Consider the following 25,298-nt stretch of genomic DNA (forward strand, 5'->3'; position numbering starts at 1 on the left):
ACTAATACATGAGGACTGAGAGAGATACATGAGGGCTGGGAGGGACTAAAACATGGGGACTGAGAGAGATACATGAGGGCTGGGAGGGACAAATACACGGGGACTGAGAGAGATACAAGAGGGCTGGGAGGGACTAATACACGGGGACTGAGAGAGATACATGAGGGCTGGGAGGGACTTATACACGGGGACTGAGAGAGAAACATGAGGTCTGGAAGGGAATTTTTACTTGGGGATTAGAGAGAGATACATGAGGGCTGGGAGGGACTAATACACGGGGACTGAGATAGATACATGAGGGCAGGGAGGGACTAATACACGGGGACTGAGAGAGATACATGAGGGCTGGGAGGGACTAATACACGGGGACTGAGAGAGATACATGAGGGTTGCGAGGGACTAATACACGGGGACTGAGAGAGATACAGGAGGGCTGGGAGGGACTAATACACAGCCACTGAGAGAGATACATGAGGGCTGGGAGGGACTAAAACACGGGGACTGAGAGAGATAAATGAGGGCTGGTAGGGACTAATACATGGGGACTGAGAGAGATACATGAGGACTGGGAGGGACTAATACACGGGGACTGAGAGAGATACAAGAGGGCTGGAAGGGACTAATACACGGGGACTGAGAGCGATACATGAGGGCTGGGAGGGACTGATACATGGGGACTGAGAGACATTCATGAGGGCTGGGAGGGACTAATACACGGGCACTGAGAGAGATGCTTGAGGGCTGGGAGGGACTAATACACGGGGACTGAGAGAGATACATGAGGGCTGGGAGGGACTAATACACGGGGACTGAGAGATATACATGAGGGCTGGGAGGGACTAATACACAGAGACTGAGAGAGATACATGAGGGCTGGGAGGTACTAATACACGGGGACTGAGAGAGATACATTAGGGCTGGGAGGGTCTAATACACGGGTACTGAGAGAGATACATGAGGGCTGGGAGGGACTAACACACGGGGACTGAGAGAGATACATGAGGGCTGGGAGGTACTAATACACGGGGACAGAGAGAGATACATGAGGGCTGGGAGGGACTAATACAAGGGGACAGAGAGAGATACATGAGGGCTGGGAGGGACTAATACACGGGGACTGAGAGAGATACATGAGGGCAGGGAGGACTAATACACCGGGACTGGGAGAGATACATGAGGGCTGGGAGGGACTAATACACGGGGACTGAGAGAGATATGTGAGGGCTGGGAGGGACTGATACACGGGGACTGAGAGAGATACATGAGGGCTGGGAGGAACTTATACACGGGGACTGAGAGAGATACATGAGGGCTGGGAGGGACTAATACACGGGGACTGAGAGAGATACATGAGGGCTGGGAGAGACTAATACACGGGGACTGAGAGAGATAAATAAGGGCTTGGAGGGACTAATACATGGGGACTGAGAGAGATACATGAGGGCTGGGAGGGACTAATACACGGTGACTGAGAGAGATACATGAGGGCTGGGAGGTACTAACACATGGGGACTGAGAGAGATACATGAGGGCTGGGAGGGACTAATACATGGGGACTGAGAGAGATACATGAGGGCAGGGAGGGACTAATACATGGGGACTGAGAGAGATACATGAGGGCTAGGAGGGACTAATACATGGGGACTGAGAGAGATACATGAGGGCTGGGAGGGACTAATACACGGGGACTGAGAGAGATACATGAGGGCTGGGAGGGACTAATACATGGGGAGGGAGAGAGATACATGAGGGCTGGGAGGGACTAATACAAAGGCACTGAGATAGATACATGAGGGCTGGAAGGGACTAAAACACTGGGACTGAGAGAGATACATGAGGGTTGCGAGGGACTAATACACGGGGACTGAGAGAGATACAGGAGGGCTGGGAGGGACTAATACACAGGGACTGAGAGAGATACATGAGGGCTGGGAGGGACTAATACACGGGGACTGAGAGAGATACATGAGGGCTAGGAGGGACTAATACATGAGGACTGAGAGAGATACATGAGGGCTGGGAGGGACTAATACACGGGGACTGAGAGAGATACATGAGGGCTGGGAGGGACTGATACACGGGGACTGAGAGAGATACATGAGGGCTTGGAGGGACTAATACATGGGGACTGAGAGAGATACATGAGGGCTGGGAGGGACTAATACACGGGGACTGAGAGAGATACATGAGGGCTGGGAGAGACTAATACACGGGGACTGAGAGAGATAAATGAGGGCTTGGAGGGACTAATACATGGGGACTGGGAGAGATACATGAGGGCTGGGAGGGACTAATACACGGTGACTGAGAGAGATACATGAGGGCTGGGAGGTACTAATACATGGGGACTGAGAGAGATACATGAGGGCTGGGAGGGACTAATACATTGGGACTGAGAGAGATACATGAGGGCGGGGAGGGACTAATACACGGGGACTGAGAGAGATACATGAGGGCTAGGAGGGACTAATACATGGGGACTGAGAGAGATACATGAGGGCTGGGAGGGACTAATACACGGGGACTGAGAGAGATACATGAGGGCTGGGAGGGACTAATACATGGGGACTGAGAGAGATACATGAGGGCTGGGAGGGACTAATACACAGGCACTGAGATAGATACATGAGGGCTGAGAGGGACTAATACACTGGGACTGAGAGAGATACATGAGGGTTGCGAGGGACTAATACACGGGGACTGAGAGAGATACAGGAGGGCTGGGAGGGACTAATACACAGCCACTGAGAGAGATACATGAGGGCTGGGAGGTACTAATTCACAGAAAATGAGAGAGATACATGAGGGCTGGGAGGGACTAATACACAGGGACTGAGAGAGATACATGAGGGCTGGGAGGGACTAATACACGAGGACAGAGAGAGATACATGAGGGCTAGGAGGGACTAATACATGAGGACTGAGAGAGATACATGAGGGCTGGGAGGGACTAAAACATGGGGACTGAGAGAGATACATGAGGGCCTGGGAGGTACTAATACACGGGGACTGAGAGAGATACATGAGGGCTACGAAGGACTAATACACGGGGACTGAGAGAGATAAATGAGGGCTGGGAGGCACTAATACACGGGGACTGAGAGAGAGATACATGAGGGCTGGGAGGGACTAATACACGGGGACTGAGAGAGATACATGAGGGTTGGGAGGCTCTGATACATGGGGACTGAGAGAGATTCATGAGGGCTGGGAGGGACTAATACACAGGGACTGAGAGAGGTATATGAGGGCTGGGAGGGACTAATACACGGGGAGTGAGAGGGATACATGAGGGCTGGGAGGGACTAATACACGGGGACTGAGAGAGATACATGAGGGCTGGGAGGGACTAATACACAGCGACTGAGAGAGATATATGAGGGCTGGGAGGGACTAATACACGGGCCTGAGAGGGATACATGAGGGCTGGAGGAACTAATGCACGGGGCCTGAGAGGGATACATGAGGGCAGGGAGGGACTAATACACTGGGACGGAGAGAGATACATGAGGGCTGGGAGGGACAAATACACGGGGACTGAGAGAGATACAAGAGGGCTGGGAGGGACTAATACACGGGGACTGAGAGAGATACATGAGGGCTGGGAGGGACTTATACACGGGGACTGAGAGAGAAACATGAGGTCTGGAAGGGACTTTTTACTTGGGGATTAGAGAGAGATACATGAGGGCTGGGAGGGACTAATACACGGGGACTGAGATAGATACATGAGGGAAGGGAGGGACTAATACACGGGGACTGAGAGAGATACATGAGGGCTGGGAGGGACTAATACACGGGGACTTAGAGAGATACATGAGGGCTGGGAGGGACTAATACACGGGGACTGAGAGAGATACATGAGGGCTGGGAGGGACTAATACATTGGGACTGAGAGAGATATATGAGGGCTGGGAGGGACTAATACAGGGGGATTGAGAGAGATACATGAGGGCTGGGAGGTACTAATACATGGGGACTGAGAGAGATACATGAGGGCTGGGGGGGACTAATACACTGGGACTGAGAGAGATACATGAGGGCTGGGAGGGACTAATACACAGGACTGAGAGAGATACATGAGGGCTGGGAGGGACTAATACTCAGGGACTAAGAGAGATACATGAGGGCTGGGAGGGACTAATACACGGGGACTGAGAGAGATACATGAGGGCTGGGAGGGACTAATACATGGGGACTGAGAGAGATACATGAGGACTGGGAGGGACTAATACACGGGGACTGAGAGAGATACATGAGGGCTGGGAGGGACTAATACACGGGGACTGAGAGAGATACATGAGGGCTGGGAGGTACTAATACACGGGGACTGAGAGAGATTCATGAGGGCTGGGAGGGACTAATACATGGGGACTGAGAGAGATAAATGAGGGCTGCGAGGGACTAATACACGGGGACTGAGAGAGATACATCAGGGCTGGGAGGGACTAATACACGGGCACTGAGAGAGATACATGAGGGCTGGGAGGGACTAATACACGGGGACCGAGAGACATACATGAAGGCTGGGAGGGACTAATACACTAGGACTGAGAGAGATACATGAGCGCTGGGAGGTACTAATACACGGGGACTGAGAGAGATACATGAGGGCTGGGAGGGACTAATACATTGGGACTGAGAGAGATACATGAGGGCTGGGAGGGAATAATACATGGGGACTGAGAGAGATACATGAGGGCTGGGAGGGACTAATACAGCGCCACTGAGAGAGACACATGAGGGCTGGGAGGGACTAATACATGGGGACTGAGAGAGATACATGAGGGCTGGAAGGGACTAATATACGGGCACTGAGAGAGATACATGGGGGCTCGGAGGGACTAATACACGGGGACTGAGAGAGATACATGAGGGCTGGGAGGGACTAATACACGGGGACTGAGAGAGATACATGAGGGCTGGGAGGGACTAATACACGGGGACTAAGAGAGATACATGAGGGCTGGGAGGGACTAATACATGGGGACTGAGAGAGATACATGAGGGCTGGGAGGGACTAATACACTGGCACTGAGAGAGATACATGAGGGCTGGGAGGGACTAATACACTGGGACTGAGAGAGATACATGAGGGTTGGGAGGGACTAATACATGGGGACTGAGAGAGATACATGAGGGCTGGGAGGGACTAATACACAGGCACTGAGATAGATACATGAGGGCTGGGAGGGACTAATACACTGGGACTGAGAGAGATACATGAGGGTTGCGAGGGACTAATACACGGGGACTGAGAGAGATACAGGAGGGCTGGGAGGGACTAATACACAGCCACTGAGAGAGATACATGAGGGCTGGGAGGTACTAATTCACAGAAAATGAGAGAGATACATGAGGGCTGGGAGGGACTAATACACGGGGACTGAGAGAGATACATGAGGGCTGGGAGGGACTAATACATGGGGAGTGAGAGAGATACATGAGGGCTGGGAGGGACTAATACACAGGCACTGAGATAGATACATGAGGGCTGGAAGGGACTAATACACTGGGACTGAGAGAGATACATGAGGGTTGCGAGGGACTAATACACGGGGACTGAGAGAGATACAGGAGGGCTGGGAGGGACTAATACACAGCCACTGAGAGAGATACATGAGGGCTGGGAGGTACTAATTCACAGAAAATGAGAGAGGTACATGAGGGCTGGGAGGGACTAATACACAGGGACTGAGAGAGATACATGAGGGCTGGGAGGGACTAATACACGGGGACTGAGAGAGATACATGAGGGCTAGGAGGGACTAATACATGAGGACTAAGAGAGATACATGAGGGCTGGGAGGGACTAATACACGGGGACTGAGAGAGATACATGAGGGCTAGAAGGGACTAATACACAGGGACTGAGAGAGATACATGAGGGTTGGGAGGGACTAATACATGGGGACTGAGAGAGATACATGAGGGCTGGGAGGGACTAATACACAGGCACTGAGAGAGATACATGAGGGCTGGGAGGGACTAATACACTGGGACTGCGAGAGATACATGAGGGTTGGGAGGGACTAATACACGGGGACTGAGAGAGATACAGGAGGGCTGGGAGGGACTAATACATAGGGACTGAGAGAGATACATGAGGGCTGGGAGGGACTAATACACGGGACTGAGCGAGATACATGAGGGCTGGGAGAGACTAATACATGGGGACTGAGAGAGATACATGAGGGTTGGGAGGGGCTAATACATGGGGACTGAGAGAGATACATGAGGGCGGGGAGGGACTAATACACGGGGACTGAGAGAGATACATGAGGGCTAGAAGGGACTAATACATGGGGACTGAGAGAGATACATGAGGGCTGGGCGGGACTAATACACGGGGACTGAGAGAGATACATGAGGGCTGGGAGGACTAATACATGGGGACTGAGAGAGATACATGAGGGCTGGGAGGGACTAATACACAGGCACTGAGAGAGATACATGAGGGCTGGGAGGGACTAATACACTGGGACTGAGAGAGATACATTAGGGTTGGGAGGGACTAATACACGGGGACTGAGAGAGATACAGGAGGGCTGGGAGGGACTAATACACAGCCACTGAGAGAGATACATGAGGGCTGGGAGGAACTAATACACAGGGACTGAGAGAGATATATGAGGGCTGGGAGGGACTAATACACAGGGACTGAGAGAGATACATGAGGGCTAGGAGGGACTAATACAAGGGGACTGAGAGAGATACATGAGGGCTGGGAAGGACTAATACACGGGGACTGAGAGAGATACATGAGGGCTGGAAGGGACTAATACACACGGACTGAGAGAGATAAATGAGGACTGGGAGGGACTAATACACGGGGACTGAGAGAGATACATGAGGGCTGGGAGGGACTGAGAGAGATACATGAGGGCTGGGAGGGACTGATACATTGCGACTTAGAGAGATACATGAGGGTTGGGAGGGACTAATATATGGGGACTAAGAGAGATACATGGGGGCTGGGAGGGACTAATACACGGGACTAAGAGAGATACATGAGGGCTGGGAGGGACTAATACACAGGGACTGAGAGAGATACATGAGGGCTGGGAGGGACTAATACTCGGGGACTGAGAGAGATACATGAGGGCTGGGAGGGACTAATACACAGGCACTGAGAGAGATACATGAGGGCTGGGAGGGACTAATACACTGGGACTGAGAGAGATACATGAGGGTTGGGAGGGACTAATACACGGGGACTGAGAGAGATACAGGAGGGCTGGGAGGGACTAATACACAGCCACTGAGAGAGATACATGAGGGCTGGGAGGGACTAATACCCAGGGACTGAGAGAGATACATGAGGGCTAGGAGGGACTAATACACGGGGACTGAGAGAGATACATGAGGGCTGGGAAGGACTGATACACGGGGACTGAGAGAGATACATGAGGGCTGGAAGGGACTAATATACGCGGACTGAGAGAGATAAATGAGGGCTGGGAGGGACTAATACACGGGGACTGAGATAGATACATGAGGGCTGGGAGGGACTAATACACGGGGACTGAGAGAGATACATGAGGGCTGGGAGGGACTAATACACGGGGACTAAGAGAGATACATGAGGGCTGGAAGGGACTAATACACAGGGACTGAGAGAGATACATGAGGGCTGGGAGGGACTAATACACGGGGACTGAGAGAGATACATGAGGGCTGGGAGGGACTAATATACGGGGACTGAGAGAGATACATGAGGCCTGGGAGGGACTAATACACGGGGACTGAGAGAGATACATGAGGGCTGGGAGGTACTAATACACGGGGACTGAGAGAGATACATGAGGGCTGGGAGGGACTAATACACTGGGACTGAGAGAGATACATGAGGGCTGGGAGGGACTAATACACAGGGACTGAGAGAGATACAAGAGGACTAGGAAGGACTAATACACGGGGACTGAGAGAGATACATGAGGGCTGGAAGGGACTAATACACGGGGACTGAGAGAGATACATGAGGGATGGGAGGGACTAATACACGGGGACTGAGAGAGATACATGAGGACTGGGAGGGACTAATACACGGGGACTGAGAGAGATACAAGAGGGCTGGGAGGGACTAATACACGGGGACTGAGAGAGATACATGAGGGCTGGGAGGGACTTATACACGGGGACTGAGAGAGATACATTAGGTCTGGGAGGGACATTTTACATGGGGATTAGAGAGAGATACATGAGGGCTGGGAGGGACTAATACACGGGGACTGAGAGAGATACATGAGGGCTGGGAGGGACTAATACACAGGCACTGAGAGAGATACATGAGGGCTGGGAGGGACTAATACACGGGGACTGGGAGAGATACATGAGGGCTGGGAGGGACTAATACACGGTGACTGAGAGAGATACATGAGGGCTGGGAGGTACTAATACATGGGGACTGAGAGAGATACATGAGGGCTGGGAGGGACTAATACATGGGGACTGAGAGAGATACATGAGGGCGGGAAGGGACTAATACACGGGGACTGAGAGAGATACATGAGGGATGGGAGGGACTAATACACGGGGACTGAGAGAGATCCATGAGGACTGGGAGGGACTAATACACGGGGACTGAGAGAGATACAAGAGGGCTGGGAGGGACTAATACATGGGGACTGAGAGAGATACATGAGGGCTGGGAGGGACTAATACACGGGGACTAAGAGAGATACATGAGGGCTGGGAGGGACTAATACATGGGGACTGAGAGAGATACATGAGGGCTGGGAGGGACTAATACACTGGCACTGAGAGAGATACATGAGGGCTGGGAGGGACTAATACACTGGGACTGAGAGAGATACATGAGGGTTGGGAGGGACTAATACACAGGGACTGAGAGAGATACAGGAGGGCTGGGAGGGACTAATACACAGCCACTGAGAGAGATACATGAGGGCTGGGAGGTACTAATTCACAGACAATGAGGGAGATACATGAGGGCTGGGAGGGACTAATACACAGGGACTGAGAGAGATTCATGAGGGCTGGGAAGGACTAATAAACGGGGACTGAGAGAGATACATGAGGGCTAGTAGGGACTAATACATGGGGACTGAGAGAGATACATGAGGGCTGGGAGGCACTAATACATGGGGACTGAGAGAGCTACATGAGGGCTGGGAAGGACTAATACACGGGGACTGAGAGAGATACATGAGGGCTGGGAAGGACTAATACACGGGGACTGAGAGAGATACATGAGGGCTGGAAGGGACTAATACACGGGGACTGAGAGAGATAAATGAGGGCTGGTAGGGACTAATACATGGGGACTGAGAGAGATACATGAGGACTGGGAGGGACTAATACACGGGGACTGAGAGAGATACAAGAGGGCTGGAAGGGACTAATACACGGGGACTGAGAGCGATACATGAGGGCTGGGAGGGACTGATACATGGGGACTGAGAGACATTCATGAGGGCTGGGAGGGACTAATACACGGGCACTGAGAGAGATGCTTGAGGGCTGGGAGGGACTAATACACGGGGACTGAGAGAGATACATGAGGGCTGGGAGGGACTAATACACGGGGACTGAGAGATATACATGAGGGCTGGGAGGGACTAATACACAGGGACTGAGAGAGATACATGGGGGCTGGGAGGTACTAATACACGGGGACTGAGAGAGATACATTAGGGCTGGGAGGGTCTAATACACGTGTACTGAGAGAGATACATGAGGGCTGGGAGGGACTAATACACGGGGACTGAGAGAGATACATGAGGGCTGGGAGGTACTAATACACGGGGACAGAGAGAGATACATGAGGGCTGGGAGGGACTAATACAAGGGGACAGAGAGAGATACATGAGGGCTGGGAGGGACTAATACACGGGGACTGAGAGAGATACATGAGGGCAGGGAGGACTAATACACGGGGACTGAGAGAGATACATGAGGGCTGGGAGGGACTGATACACGGGGACTGAGAGAGATACATGAGGGCTGGGAGGAACTTATACACGGGGACTGAGAGAGATACATGAGGGCTGGGAGGGACTAATACACGGGGACTGAGAGAGATACATGAGGGCTGGGAGAGACTAATACACGGGGACTGAGAGAGATAAATAAGGGCTTGGAGGGACTAATACATGGGGACTGAGAGAGATACATGAGGGCTGGGAGGGACTAATACACTGTGACTGAGAGAGATACATGAGGGCTGGGAGGTACTAATACATGGGGACTGAGAGAGATACATGAGGGCTGGGAGGAACTAATACATGGGGACTGAGAGAGATACATGAGGGCAGGGAGGGACTAATACACGGGGACTGAGAGAGATACATGAGGGCTAGGAGGGACTAATACATGGGGACTGAGAGAGATACATGAGGGCTGGGCGGGACTAATACACGGGGACTGAGAGAGATACATGAGGGCTGGGAGGGACTAATACATGGGGAGTGAGAGAGATACATGAGGGCTGGGAGGGACTAATACACAGGCACTGAGATAGATACATGAGGGCTGGAAGGGACTAATACACTGGGACTGAGAGAGATACATGAGGGTTGCGAGGGACTGATACACGGGGACTGAGAGAGATACAGGAGGGCTGGGAGGGACTAATACACAGCCACTGAGAGAGATACATGAGGGCTGGGAGGTACTAATTCACAGAAAATGAGAGAGATACATGAGGGCTGGGAGGGACTAATACACAGGAACTGAGAGAGATACATGAGGGCTGGGAGGGACTAATACACGGGGACTGAGAGAGATACATTAGGGCTAGGAGGGACTAATACATGAGGACTGAGAGAGATACATGAGGGCTGGGAGGGACTAATACACGGGGACTGAGTGAGATACATGAGGGCTGGGAGGGACTGATACACGGGGACTGAGAGAGATACATGAGGGCTTGGAGGGACTAATACATGGGGACTGAGAGAGATACATGAGGGCTGGGAGGGACTAATACACGGGGACTGAGAGAGATACATGAGGGCTGGGATATACTAATACACGGGGACTGAGAGAGATAAATGAGGGCTTGGAGGGACTAATACATGGGGACTGAGAGAGATACATGAGGGCTGGGAGGGACTAATACACGGTGACTGAGAGAGATACATGAGGGCTGGGAGGTACTAATACATGGGGACTGAGAGAGATACTTGAGGGCTGGGAGGGACTAATACATGGGGACTGAGAGAGATACATGAGGGCGGGGAGGGACTAATACACGGGGACTGAGAGAGATACATGAGGGCTAGGAGGGACTAATACATGGGGACTGAGAGAGATACATGAGGGCTGGGAGGGACTAATACACAGGGACTGAGAGAGATACATGAGGGCTGGGAGGGACTAATACATGGGGACTGAGAGAGATACATGAGGGCTGGGAGGGACTAATACACAGGCACTGAGATAGATACATGAGGGCTGGGAGGGACTAATACACTGGGACTGAGAGAGATACATGAGGGTTGCGAGGGACTAATACACGGGGACTGAGAGAGATACAGGAGGGCTGGGAGGGACTAATACACAGCCACTGAGAGAGATACATGAGGGCTGGGAGGTACTAATTCACAGAAAATGAGAGAGATACATGAGGGCTGGGAGGGACTAATACACGGGGACTGAGAGAGATACATGAGGGCTGGGAGGGACTAATACATGGGGAGTGAGAGAGATACATGAGGGCTGGGAGGGACTAATACACAGGCACTGAGATAGATACATGAGGGCTGGAAGGGACTAATACACTGGGACTGAGAGAGATACATGAGGGTTGCGAGGGACTAATACACGGGGACTGAGAGAGATACAGGAGGGCTGGGAGGGACTAATACACAGGGACTGAGAGAGATACATGAGGGCTGGGAGGGACTAATACACGGGGACTGAGAGAGATACATGAGGGCTAGGAGGGACTAATACATGAGGACTGAGAGAGATACATGAGGGCTGGGAGGGACTAATACACGGGGACTGAGAGAGATACATGAGGGCTGGGAGGGACTGATACACGGGGACTGAGAGAGATACATGAGGGCTTGGAGGGACTAATACATGGGGACTGAGAGAGATACATGAGGCCTGGGAGGGACTAATACACGGGGACTGAGAGAGATACATGAGGGCTGGGAGAGAGTAATACACGGGGACTGAGAGAGATAAATGAGGTCTTGGAGGGACTAATACATGGGGACTGGGAGAGATACATGAGGGCTGGGAAGGACTAATACACGGTGACTGAGAGAGATACATGAGGGCTGGGAGGTACTAATACATGGGGACTGAGAGAGATACATGAGGGCTGGGAGGGACTAATACATGGGGACTGAGAGAGATACATGAGGGCGGGGGAGGGACTAATACACGGGGACTGAGAGAGATACATGAGGGCTAGGAGGGACTAATACATGGGGACTGAGAGAGATACATGAGGGCTGGGAGGGACTAATACACGGGGACTGAGAGAGATACATGAGGGCTGGGAGGGACTAATACATGGGGACTGAGAGAGATACATGAGGGCTGGGAGGGACTAATACACAGGCACTGAGATAGATACATGAGGGCTGGGAGGGACTAATACACTGGGACTGAGAGAGATACATGAGGGTTGCGAGGGACTAATACACGGGGACTGAGAGAGATACAGGAGGGCTGGGAGGGACTAATACACAGCCACTGAGAGAGATACATGAGGGCTGGGAGGTACTAATTCACAGAAAATGAGAGAGATACATGAGGGCTGGGAGGGACTAATACACAGCGACTGAGAGAGATACATGAGGGCTGGGAGGGACTAATACACGAGGACTGAGAGAGATACATGAGGGCTAGGAGGGACTAATACATGAGGACTGAGAGAGATACATGAGGGCTGGGAGGGACTAAAACATGGGGACTGAGAGAGATACATGAGGGCTGGGAGGTACTAATACACGGGGACTGAGAGAGATACATGAGGGCTGGGAAGGACTAATACACGGGGACTGAGAGAGATAAATGAGGGCTGGGAGGCACTAATACACGGGGACTGAGAGAGAGATACATGAGGGCTGGGAGGGACTAATACACGGGGACTGAGAGAGATACATGAGGGTTGGGAGGCTCTGATACATGGGGACTGAGAGAGATTCATGAGGGCTGGGAGGGACTAATACACAGGGACTGAGAGAGATATATGAGGGCTGGGAGGGACTAATACACGGAGAGTGAGAGGGATACTTGAGGGCTGGGAGGGACTAATACACGGGGACTGAGAGAGATACATGAGGGCTGGGAGGGACTAATACACAGCGACTGAGAGAAATATATTAGGGCTGGGAGGGACTAATACACGGGGCCTGAGAGGGATACATGAGGGCAGGGAGGGACTAATACACTGGGACGGAGAGAGATACATGAGGGCTGGGAGGGACAAATACACGGGGACTGAGAGAGATACAAGAGGGCTGGGAGGGACTAATACACGGGGACTGAGAGAGATACATGAGGGCTGGGAGGGACTTATACACGGGGACTGAGAGAGAAACATGAGGTCTGGAAGGGACTTTTTACTTGGGGATTAGAGAGAGATACATGAGGGCTGGGAGGGACTAATACACGGGGACTGAGATAGATACATGAGGGCAGGGAGGGACTAATACACGGGGACTGAGAGAGATACATGAGGGCTGGGAGGGACTAATACACGGGGACTTAGAGAGATACATGAGGGCTGGGAGGGACTAATACACGGGGACTGAGAGAGATACATGAGGGCTGGGAGGGACTAATACATTGGGACTGAGAGAGATATATGAGGGCTGGGAGGGACTAATACAGGGGGATTGAGAGAGATACATGAGGGCTGGGAGGTACTAATGCATGGGGACTGAGAGAGATACATGAGGGCTGGGGGGGACTAATACACTGGGACTGAGAAAGATACATGAGGGCTGGGAGGGACTAATACACGGGGACTGAGAGAGATACATGAGGGCTGGGAGGGACTAATACATGGGGACTGAGAGAGATACATGAGGGCTGGGAGGGACTAATACACAGGCACTGAGATAGATACATGAGGGCTGGGAGGGACTAATACACTGGGACTGAGAGAGATACATGAGGGTTGCGAGGGACTAATACACGGGGACTGAGAGAGATACAGGAGGGCTGGGAGGGACTAATACACAGCCACTGAGAGAGATACATGAGGGCTGGGAGGTACTAATTCACAGAAAATGAGAGAGATACATGAGGGCTGGGAGGGACTAATACACAGCGACTGAGAGAGATACATGAGGGCTGGGAGGGACTAATACACGAGGACTGAGAGAGATACATGAGGGCTAGGAGGGACTAATACATGAGGACTGAGAGAGATACATGAGGGCTGGGAGGGACTAAAACATGGGGACTGAGAGAGATACATGAGGGCTGGGAGGTACTAATACACGGGGACTGAGAGAGATACATGAGGGCTGGGAAGGACTAATACACGGGGACTGAGAGAGATAAATGAGGGCTGGGAGGCACTAATACACGGGGACTGAGAGAGAGATACATGAGGGCTGGGAGGGACTAATACACGGGGACTGAGAGAGATACATGAGGGTTGGGAGGCTCTGATACATGGGGACTGAGAGAGATTCATGAGGGCTGGGAGGGACTAATACACAGGGACTGAGAGAGATATATGAGGGCTGGGAGGGACTAATACACGGAGAGTGAGAGGGATACTTGAGGGCTGGGAGGGACTAATACACGGGGACTGAGAGAGATACATGAGGGCTGGGAGGGACTAATACACAGCGACTGAGAGAAATATATTAGGGCTGGGAGGGACTAATACACGGGGCCTGAGAGGGATACATGAGGGCAGGGAGGGACTAATACACTGGGACGGAGAGAGATACATGAGGGCTGGGAGGGACAAATACACGGGGACTGAGAGAGATACAAGAGGGCTGGGAGGGACTAATACACGGGGACTGAGAGAGATACATGAGGGCTGGGAGGGACTTATACACGGGGACTGAGAGAGAAACATGAGGTCTGGAAGGGACTTTTTACTTGGGGATTAGAGAGAGATACATGAGGGCTGGGAGGGACTAATACACGGGGACTGAGATAGATACATGAGGGCAGGGAGGGACTAATACACGGGGACTGAGAGAGATACATGAGGGCTGGGAGGGACTAATACACGGGGACTTAGAGAGATACATGAGGGCTGGGAGGGACTAATACACGGGGACTGAGAGAGATACATGAGGGCTGGGAGGGACTAATACATTGGGACTGAGAGAGATATATGAGGGCTGGGAGGGACTAATACAGGGGGATTGAGAGAGATACATGAGGGCTGGGAGGTACTAATGCATGGGGACTGAGAGAGATACATGAGGGCTGGGGGGGACTAATACACTGGGACTGAGAAAGATACATGAGGGCTGGGAGGGACTAATACACGGGACTGAGAGAGATACATGAGGGCTGGGAGGGACTAATACTCAGGGACTAAGAGAGATACATGAGGGCTGGGAGGGACTAATACACGGGGACTGAGAGAGATACATGAGGGCTGGGAGGGACTAATACATGGGGACTGAGAGAGATACATGAGGACTGGGAGGGACTAATACACGGGGACTGAGAGAGATACATGAGGGCTGGGAGGGACTAATACACGGGGACTGAGAGAGATACATGAGGGCTGGGAGGTACTAATACACAGGGACTGAGAGAGATTCATGAGGGCTGGGAGGGACTAATACATGGGGACTGAGAGAGATAAATGAGGGCTGCGAGGGACTAATACACGGGGACTGAGAGAGATACATCAGGGCTGGGAGGGACTAATACACGGGCACTGAGAGAGATACATGAGGGCTGGGAGGGACTAATACACGGGGACCGAGAGACATACATGAAGGCTGGGAGGGACTAATACACTAGGACTGAGAGAGATACATGAGCGCTGGGAGGTACTAATACACGGGGACTGAGAGAGATACATGAGGGCTGGGAGGGACTAATACATTGGGACTGAGAGAGATACATGAGGGCTGGGAGGGAATAATACATGGGGACTGAGAGAGATACATGAGGGCTGGGAGGGACTAATACAGCACCACTGAGAGAGATACATGAGGGCTGGGAGGGACTAATACATGGGGACTGAGAGAGATACATGAGGGCTGGAAGGGACTAATATACGGGCACTGAGAGAGATACATGGGGGCTCGGAGGGACTAATACACGGGGACTGAGAGAGATACATGAGGGCTGGGAGGGACTAATACACGGGGACTGAGAGAGATACATGAGGGCTGGGAGGGACTAATACACGGGGACTAAGAGAGATACATGAGGGCTGGGAGGGACTAATACATGGGGACTGAGAGAGATACATGAGGGCTGGGAGGGACTAATACACTGGCACTGAGAGAGATACATGAGGGCTGGGAGGGACTAATACACTGGGACTGAGAGAGATACATGAGGGTTGGGAGGGACTAATACATGGGGACTGAGAGAGATACATGAGGGCTGGGAGGGACTAATACACAGGCACTGAGATAGATACATGAGGGCTGGGAGGGACTAATACACTGGGACTGAGAGAGATACATGAGGGTTGCGAGGGACTAATACACGGGGACTGAGAGAGATACAGGAGGGCTGGGAGGGACTAATACACAGCCACTGAGAGAGATACATGAGGGCTGGGAGGTACTAATTCACAGAAAATGAGAGAGATACATGAGGGCTGGGAGGGACTAATACACGGGGACTGAGAGAGATACATGAGGGCTGGGAGGGACTAATACATGGGGAGTGAGAGAGATACATGAGGGCTGGGAGGGACTAATACACAGGCACTGAGATAGATACATGAGGGCTGGAAGGGACTAATACACTGGGACTGAGAGAGATACATGAGGGTTGCGAGGGACTAATACACGGGGACTGAGAGAGATACAGGAGGGCTGGGAGGGACTAATACACAGCCACTGAGAGAGATACATGAGGGCTGGGAGGTACTAATTCACAGAAAATGAGAGAGATACATGAGGGCTGGGAGGGACTAATACACAGGGACTGAGAGAGATACATGAGGGCTGGGAGGGACTAATACACGGGGACTGAGAGAGATACATGAGGGCTAGGAGGGACTAATACATGAGGACTGAGAGAGATACATGAGGGCTGGGAGGGACTAATACACGGGGACTGAGAGAGATACATGAGGGCTGGGAGGGACTGATACACGGGGACTGAGAGAGATACATGAGGGCTTGGAGGGACTAATACATGGGGACTGAGAGAGATACATGAGGGCTGGGAGGGACTAATACACGGGGACTGAGAGAGATACATGAGGGCTGGGAGAGACTAATACACGGCGACTGAGAGAGATAAATGAGGGCTTGGAGGGACTAATACATGGGGACTGAGAGAGATACATGAGGGCTGGGAGGGACTAATACACGGTGACTGAGAGAGATACATGAGGGCTGGGAGGTACTAATACATGGGGACTGAGAGAGATACATGAGGGCTGGGAGGGACTAATACATGGGGACTGAGAGAGATACATGAGGGCGGGGAGGGACTAATACACGGGGACTGAGAGAGATACATGAGGGCTAGGAGGGACTAATACATGGGGACTGAGAGAGATACATGAGGGCTGGGAGGGACTAATACACGGGGACTGAGAGAGATACATGAGGGCTGGGAGGGACTAATACATGGGGACTGAGAGAGATACATGAGGGCTGGGAGGGACTAATACACAGGCACTGAGATAGATACATGAGGGCTGGGAGGGACTAATACACTGGGACTGAGAGAGATACATGAGGGTTGCGAGGGACTAATACACGGGGACTGAGAGAGATACAGGAGGGCTGGGAGGGACTAATACACAGCCACTGAGAGAGATACATGAGGGCTGGGAGGTACTAATTCACAGAAAATCAGAGAGATACATGAGGGCTGGGAGGGACTAATACACAGGGACTGAGAGAGATACATGAGGGCTGGGAGGGACTAATACACGAGGACTGAGAGAGATACATGAGGGCTAGGAGGGACTAATACATGAGGACTGAGAGAGATACATCAGGGCTGGGAGGGACTAAAACATGGGGACTGAGAGAGATACATGAGGGCTGGGAGGTACTAATACACGGGGACTGAGAGAGATACATGAGGGCTGGGAAGGACTAATACACGGGGACTGAGAGAGATAAATGAGGGCTGGGAGGCACTAATACACGGGGACTGAGAGAGAGATACATGAGGGCTGGGAGGGACTAATACACGGGGACTGAGAGAGATACATGAGGGTTGGGAGGCTCTGATACATGGGGACTGAGAGAGATTCATGAGGGCTGGGAGGGACTAATACACAGGGACTGAGAGAGATATATGAGGGCTGGGAGGGACTAATACACGGGGAGTGAGAGGGATACATGAGGGCTGGGAGGGACTAATACATGGGGACTGAGAGAGATACATGAGGGCTGGGAGGGACTAATACACAGCGACTGAGAGAGATATATTAGGGCTGGGAGGGACTAATACACGGGGCCTGAGAGGGATACATGAGGGCTGGAGGGACTAATGCACGGGGCCTGAGAGGGATACATGAGGGCAGGGAGGGACTAATACACTGGGACGGAGAGAGATACATGAGGGCTGGGAGGGACAAATACACGGGGACTGAGAGAGATACAAGAGGGCTGGGAGGGACTAATACACGGGGACTGAGAGAGATACATGAGGGCTGGGAGGGACTTATACACGGGGACTGAGAGAGAAACATGAGGTCTGGAAGGGACTTTTTACTTGGGGATTAGAGAGAGATACATGAGGGCTGGGAGGGACTAATACACGGGGACTGAGATAGATACATGAGGGCAGGGAGGGACTAATACACGGGGACTGAGAGAGATACATGAGGGCTGGGAGGGACTAATACACGGGGACTTAGAGAGATACATGAGGGCTGGGAGGGACTAATACACGGGGACTGAGAGAGATACATGAGGGCTGGGAGGGACTAATACATTAGGACTGAGAGAGATATATGAGGGCTGGGAGGGACTAATACAGGGGGATTGAGAGAGATACATGAGGGCTGGGAGGTACTAATGCATGGGGACTGAGAGAGATACATGAGGGCTGGGGGGGACTAATACACTGGGACTGAGAAAGATACATGAGGGCTGGGAGGGACTAATACACGGGACTGAGAGAGATACATGAGGGCTGGGAGGGACTAATACTCAGGGACTAAGAGAGATACATGAGGGCTGGGAGGGACTAATACACGGGGACTGAGAGAGATACATGAGGGCTGGGAGGGACTAATACATGGGGACTGAGAGAGATACATGAGGACTGGGAGGGACTAATACACGGGGACTGAGAGAGATACATGAGGGCTGGGAGGGACTAATACACGGGGACTGAGAGAGATACATGAGGGCTGGGAGGTACTAATACACAGGGACTGAGAGAGATTCATGAGGGCTGGGAGGGACTAATACATGGGGACTGAGAGAGATAAATGAGGGCTGCGAGGGACTAATACACGGGGACTGAGAGAGATACATCAGGGCTGGGAGGGACTAATACACGGGCACTGAGAGAGATACATGAGGGCTGGGAGGGACTAATACACGGGGACCGAGAGACATACATGAAGGCTGGGAGGGACTAATACACTAGGACTGAGAGAGATACATGAGCGCTGGGAGGTACTAATACACGGGGACTGAGAGAGATACATGAGGGCTGGGAGGGACTAATACATTGGGGCTGAGAGAGATACATGAGGGCTGGGAGGGAATAATACATGGGGACTGAGAGAGATACATGAGGGCTGGGAGGGACTAATACAGCACCACTGAGAGAGATACATGAGGGCTGGGAGGGACTAATACATGGGGACTGAGAGAGATACATGAGGGCTGGAAGGGACTAATATACGGGCACTGAGAGAGATACATGGGGGCTCGGAGGGACTAATACACGGGGACTGAGAGAGATACATGAGGGCTGGGAGGGACTAATACACGGGGACTGAGAGAGATACATGAGGGCTGGGAGGGACTAATACACGGGGACTAAGAGAGATACATGAGGGCTGGGAGGGACTAATACATGGGGACTGAGAGAGATACATGAGGGCTGGGAGGGACTAATACACTGGCACTGAGAGAGATACATGAGGGCTGGGAGGGACTAATACACTGGGACTGAGAGAGATACATGAGGGTTGGGAGGGACTAATACATGGGGACTGAGAGAGATACATGAGGGCTGGGAGGGACTAATACACAGGCACTGAGATAGATACATGAGGGCTGGGAGGGACTAATACACTGGGACTGAGAGAGATACATGAGGGTTGCGAGGGACTAATACACGGGGACTGAGAGAGATACAGGAGGGCTGGGAGGGACTAATACACAGCCACTGAGAGAGATACATGAGGGCTGGGAGGTACTAATTCACAGAAAATGAGAGAGATACATGAGGGCTGGGAGGGACTAATACATGGGGAGTGAGAGAGATACATGAGGGCTGGGAGGGACTAATACACAGGCACTGAGATAGATACATGAGGGCTGGAAGGGACTAATACACTGGGACTGAGAGAGATACATGAGGGTTGCGAGGGACTAATACACGGGGACTGAGAGAGATACAGGAGGGCTGGGAGGGACTAATACACAGCCACTGAGAGAGATACATGAGGGCTGGGAGGTACTAATTCACAGAAAATGAGAGAGATACATGAGGGCTGGGAGGGACTAATACACAGGGACTGAGAGAGATACATGAGGGCTGGGAGGGACTAATACACGGGGACTGAGAGAGATACATGAGGGCTAGGAGGGACTAATACATGAGGACTAAGAGAGATACATGAGGGCTGGGAGGGACTAATACACGGGGACTGAGAGAGATACATGAGGGCTGGGAGGGACTGATACACGGGGACTGAGAGAGATACATGAGGGCTTGGAGGGACTAATACATGGGGACTGAGAGAGATACATGAGGGCTGGGAGGGACTAATACACGGGGACTGAGAGAGATACATGAGGGCTGGGAGAGACTAATACACGGGGACTGAGAGAGATAAATGAGGGCTTGGAGGGACTAATACATGGGGACTGAGAGAGATACATGAGGGCTGGGAGGGACTAATACACGGTGACTGAGAGAGATACATGAGGGCTGGGAGGTACTAATACATGGGGACTGAGAGAGATACATGAGGGCTGGGAGGGACTAATACATGGGGACTGAGAGAGATACATGAGGGCGGGGAGGGACTAATACACGGGGACTGAGAGAGATACATGAGGGCTAGGAGGGACTAATACATGGGGACTGAGAGAGATACATGAGGGCTGGGAGGGACTAATACACGGGGACTGAGAGAGATACATGAGGGCTGGGAGGGACTAATACATGGGGACTGAGAGAGATACATGAGGGCTGGGAGGGACTAATACACAGGCACTGAGATAGATACATGAGGGCTGGGAGGGACTAATACACTGGGACTGAGAGAGATACATGAGGGTTGCGAGGGACTAATACACGGGGACTGAGAGAGATACAGGAGGGCTGGGAGGGACTAATACACAGCCACTGAGAGAGATACATGAGGGCTGGGAGGTACTAATTCACAGAAAATCAGAGAGATACATGAGGGCTGGGAGGGACTAATACACAGGGACTGAGAGAGATACATGAGGGCTGGGAGGGACTAATACACGAGGACTGAGAGAGATACATGAGGGCTAGGAGGGACTAATACATGAGGACTGAGAGAGATACATCAGGGCTGGGAGGGACTAAAACATGGGGACTGAGAGAGATACATGAGGGCTGGGAGGTACTAATACACGGGGACTGAGAGAGATACATGAGGGCTGGGAAGGACTAATACACGGGGACTGAGAGAGATAAATGAGGGCTGGGAGGCACTAATACACGGGGACTGAGAGAGAGATACATGAGGGCTGGGAGGGACTAATACACGGGGACTGAGAGAGATACATGAGGGTTGGGAGGCTCTGATACATGGGGACTGAGAGAGATTCATGAGGGCTGGGAGGGACTAATACACAGGGACTGAGAGAGATATATGAGGGCTGGGAGGGACTAATACACGGGGAGTGAGAGGGATACATGAGGGCTGGGAGGGACTAATACACGGGGACTGAGAGAGACACATGAGGGCTGGGAGGGACTAATACACAGCGACTGAGAGAGATATATGAGGGCTGGGAGGGACTAATACACGGGGCCTGAGAGGGATACATGAGGGCTGGAGGGACTAATGCACGGGGCCTGAGAGGGATACATGAGGCAGGGAGGGACTAATACACTGGGACGGAGAGAGATACATGAGGGCTGGGAGGGACAAATACACGGGGACTGAGAGAGATACAAGAGGGCTGGGAGGGACTAATACACGGGGACTGAGAGAGAAACATGAGGTCTGGAAGGGAATTTTTACTTGGGGATTAGAGAGAGATACATGAGGGCTGGGAGGGACTAATACACGGGGACTGAGGTAGATACATGAGGGCAGGGAGGGACTAATACACGGGGACTGAGAGAGATACATGAGGGCTGGGAGGGACTAATACACGAGGACTGAGAGAGATACATGAGGGTTGCGAGGGACTAATACACGGGGACTGAGAGAGATACAGGAGGGCTGGGAGGGACTAATACACAGCCACTGAGAGAGATACATGAGGGCTGGGAGGTACTAATTCACAGAAAATGAGAGAGATACATGAGGGCTGGGAGGGACTAATACACAAGGACTGAGAGAGATACATGAGGGCTGGGAGGGACTAATACACGGGGACTGAGAGAGATACATGAGGGCTAGGAGGGACTAATACATGAGGACTGAGAGAGATACATGAGGGCTGGGAGGGACTAATACACGGGGACTGAGAGAGATACATGAGGGCTGGGAGGGACTGATACACGGGGACTGAGAGAGATACATGAGGGCTTGGAGGGACTAATACATGGGGACTGAGAGAGATACATGAGGGCTAGGAGGGACTAATACACGGGGACTGAGAGAGATACATGAGGGCTGGGAGAGACTAATACACGGGGACTGAGAGAGATAAATGAGGGCTTGGAGGGACTAATACATGGGGACTGAGAGAGATACATGAGGGCTGGGAGGGACTAATACACGGTGACTGAGAGAGATACATGAGGGCTGGGAGGTACTAATACATGGGGACTGAGAGAGATACATGAGGGCTGGGAGGGACTAATACATGGGGACTGAGAGAGATAAATGAGGGCGGGGAGGGACTAATACACGGGGACTGAGAGAGATACATGAGGGCTAGGAGGGACTAATACATGGGGACTGAGAGAGATACATGAGGGCTGGGAGGGACTAATACACGGGGACTGAGAGAGATACATGAGGGCTGGGAGGGACTAATACACTGGGACTGAGTGAGATACATGAGGGTTGCGAGGGACTAATACACGGGGACTGAGAGAGATACAGGAGGGCTGGGAGGGACTAATACACAGCCACTGAGAGAGATACATGAGGGCTGGGAGGTACTAATTCACAGAAAATGAGAGAGATACATGAGGGCTGGGAGGGACTAATACACAGGGACTGAGAGAGATACATGAGGGCTGGGAGGGACTAATACACGAGGACTGAGAGAGATACATGAGGGCTAGGAGGGACTAATACATGAGGACTGAGAGAGATACATGAGGGCTGGGAGGGACTAAAACATGGGGACTGAGAGAGATACATGAGGGCTGGGAGGTACTAATACACGGGGACTGAGAGAGATACATGAGGGCTGGGAAGGACTAATACACGGGGACTGAGAGAGATAAATGAGGGCTGGGAGGCACTAATACATGGGGACTGAGAGAGAGATACATGAGGGCTGGGAGGGACTAATACACGGGGACTGAGAGAGATACATGAGGGTTGGGAGGCTCTGATACATGGGGACTGAGAGAGATTCATGAGGGCTGGGAGGGACTAATACACAGGGACTGAGAGAGATATATGAGGGCTGGGAGGGACTAATACACGGGGAGTGAGAGGGATACATGAGGGCTGGGAGGGACTAATACACGGGGACTGAGAGAGATACATGAGGGCTGGTGTGGTAAATAAAAATTCCTTTACCGGGACTGAATTTGATACAGAAACATAGTAAAATAGCTCAATAAAATGAGAGGCAGAATCCGTGGTATTAGAGGTTCGGGCTTTATTCCAATAATCGATTATAATCGGTTGCTCCCAATGTTCCATCACCACGAAGGTTCAGGAAGTGAAGCACACCCTTTATTGACAAGAAGTAACTTTTATAGTACATACATTATAATGAAGTGAATACAGTGGGCGTAACAATTGATAAGGAAATTGACGTTTGGTCTGCGTAACCGAAAATGGGTGTAATAATGGGTAAAAAGGAACATGATTGGTTATGATGTCATACATAGGTGGATCTATAAGATAATACTTGGCCTACATGCGCGCGCAGCAGTATGACGTGTAATTGACGTGTAACTAGGGGGTGAAGGGGACTTGACATTTAGCTCTACATGTGGAGACAAGAAGTCTGGGGGGTCAAGTCAACCTAATCCCAAATCATATCTAGCATCCTATGTTTAAAGAACTATGTTATCCATAAAAGAGGGACTCTCGGACAGAATCTATTCTATACTGACGGTGTGTGCGTGTACAAGCGTCTAGGTGTCTACACTAAACACGAGGGGGTAGGAACATTCTATGGTAACAGGGCTATGAATCACTTGCATGAAGACAGAGAAGTTGGGCCCTTTTGCTTGGTAACTGGAAGAATGTTTACCTAAACTACTAGGCAGGAATGCATCGGCTGAGGGGGAAGCAGATAATTCGAAGGTGAAATACAGTTCTTGGCAGAGAATAGGCTGATGTCAGGCTTCGTGAGCCGCGCAGAGAATGAGACAAAGTTCATGGTCACAGATGCAGGCTCAGACTGGAGCTTTCAGAGGCAGAAGGCAAGAAGAGTTTGATGACAGAATCAGGGCCTACTTGCCTGGACTGTAAAATGGCATAAGTGAACCATATAAGGCCGGTGGCTTTTCATACTTAGGAATGGAATATCCGGCCTATTCATGGCGGATCTGACAAAAGACATGTCGACGGTGGACGCACATGTATTTGCGTCTTCATAACTGGAACTGGAGGGAACATACATGTACTTGTAACATGCACATAG

Source organism: Triturus cristatus, chromosome 8 (assembly GCF_964204655.1).
Source record: "Triturus cristatus chromosome 8, aTriCri1.1, whole genome shotgun sequence".
NCBI lineage: Eukaryota > Metazoa > Chordata > Amphibia > Caudata > Salamandridae > Triturus > Triturus cristatus.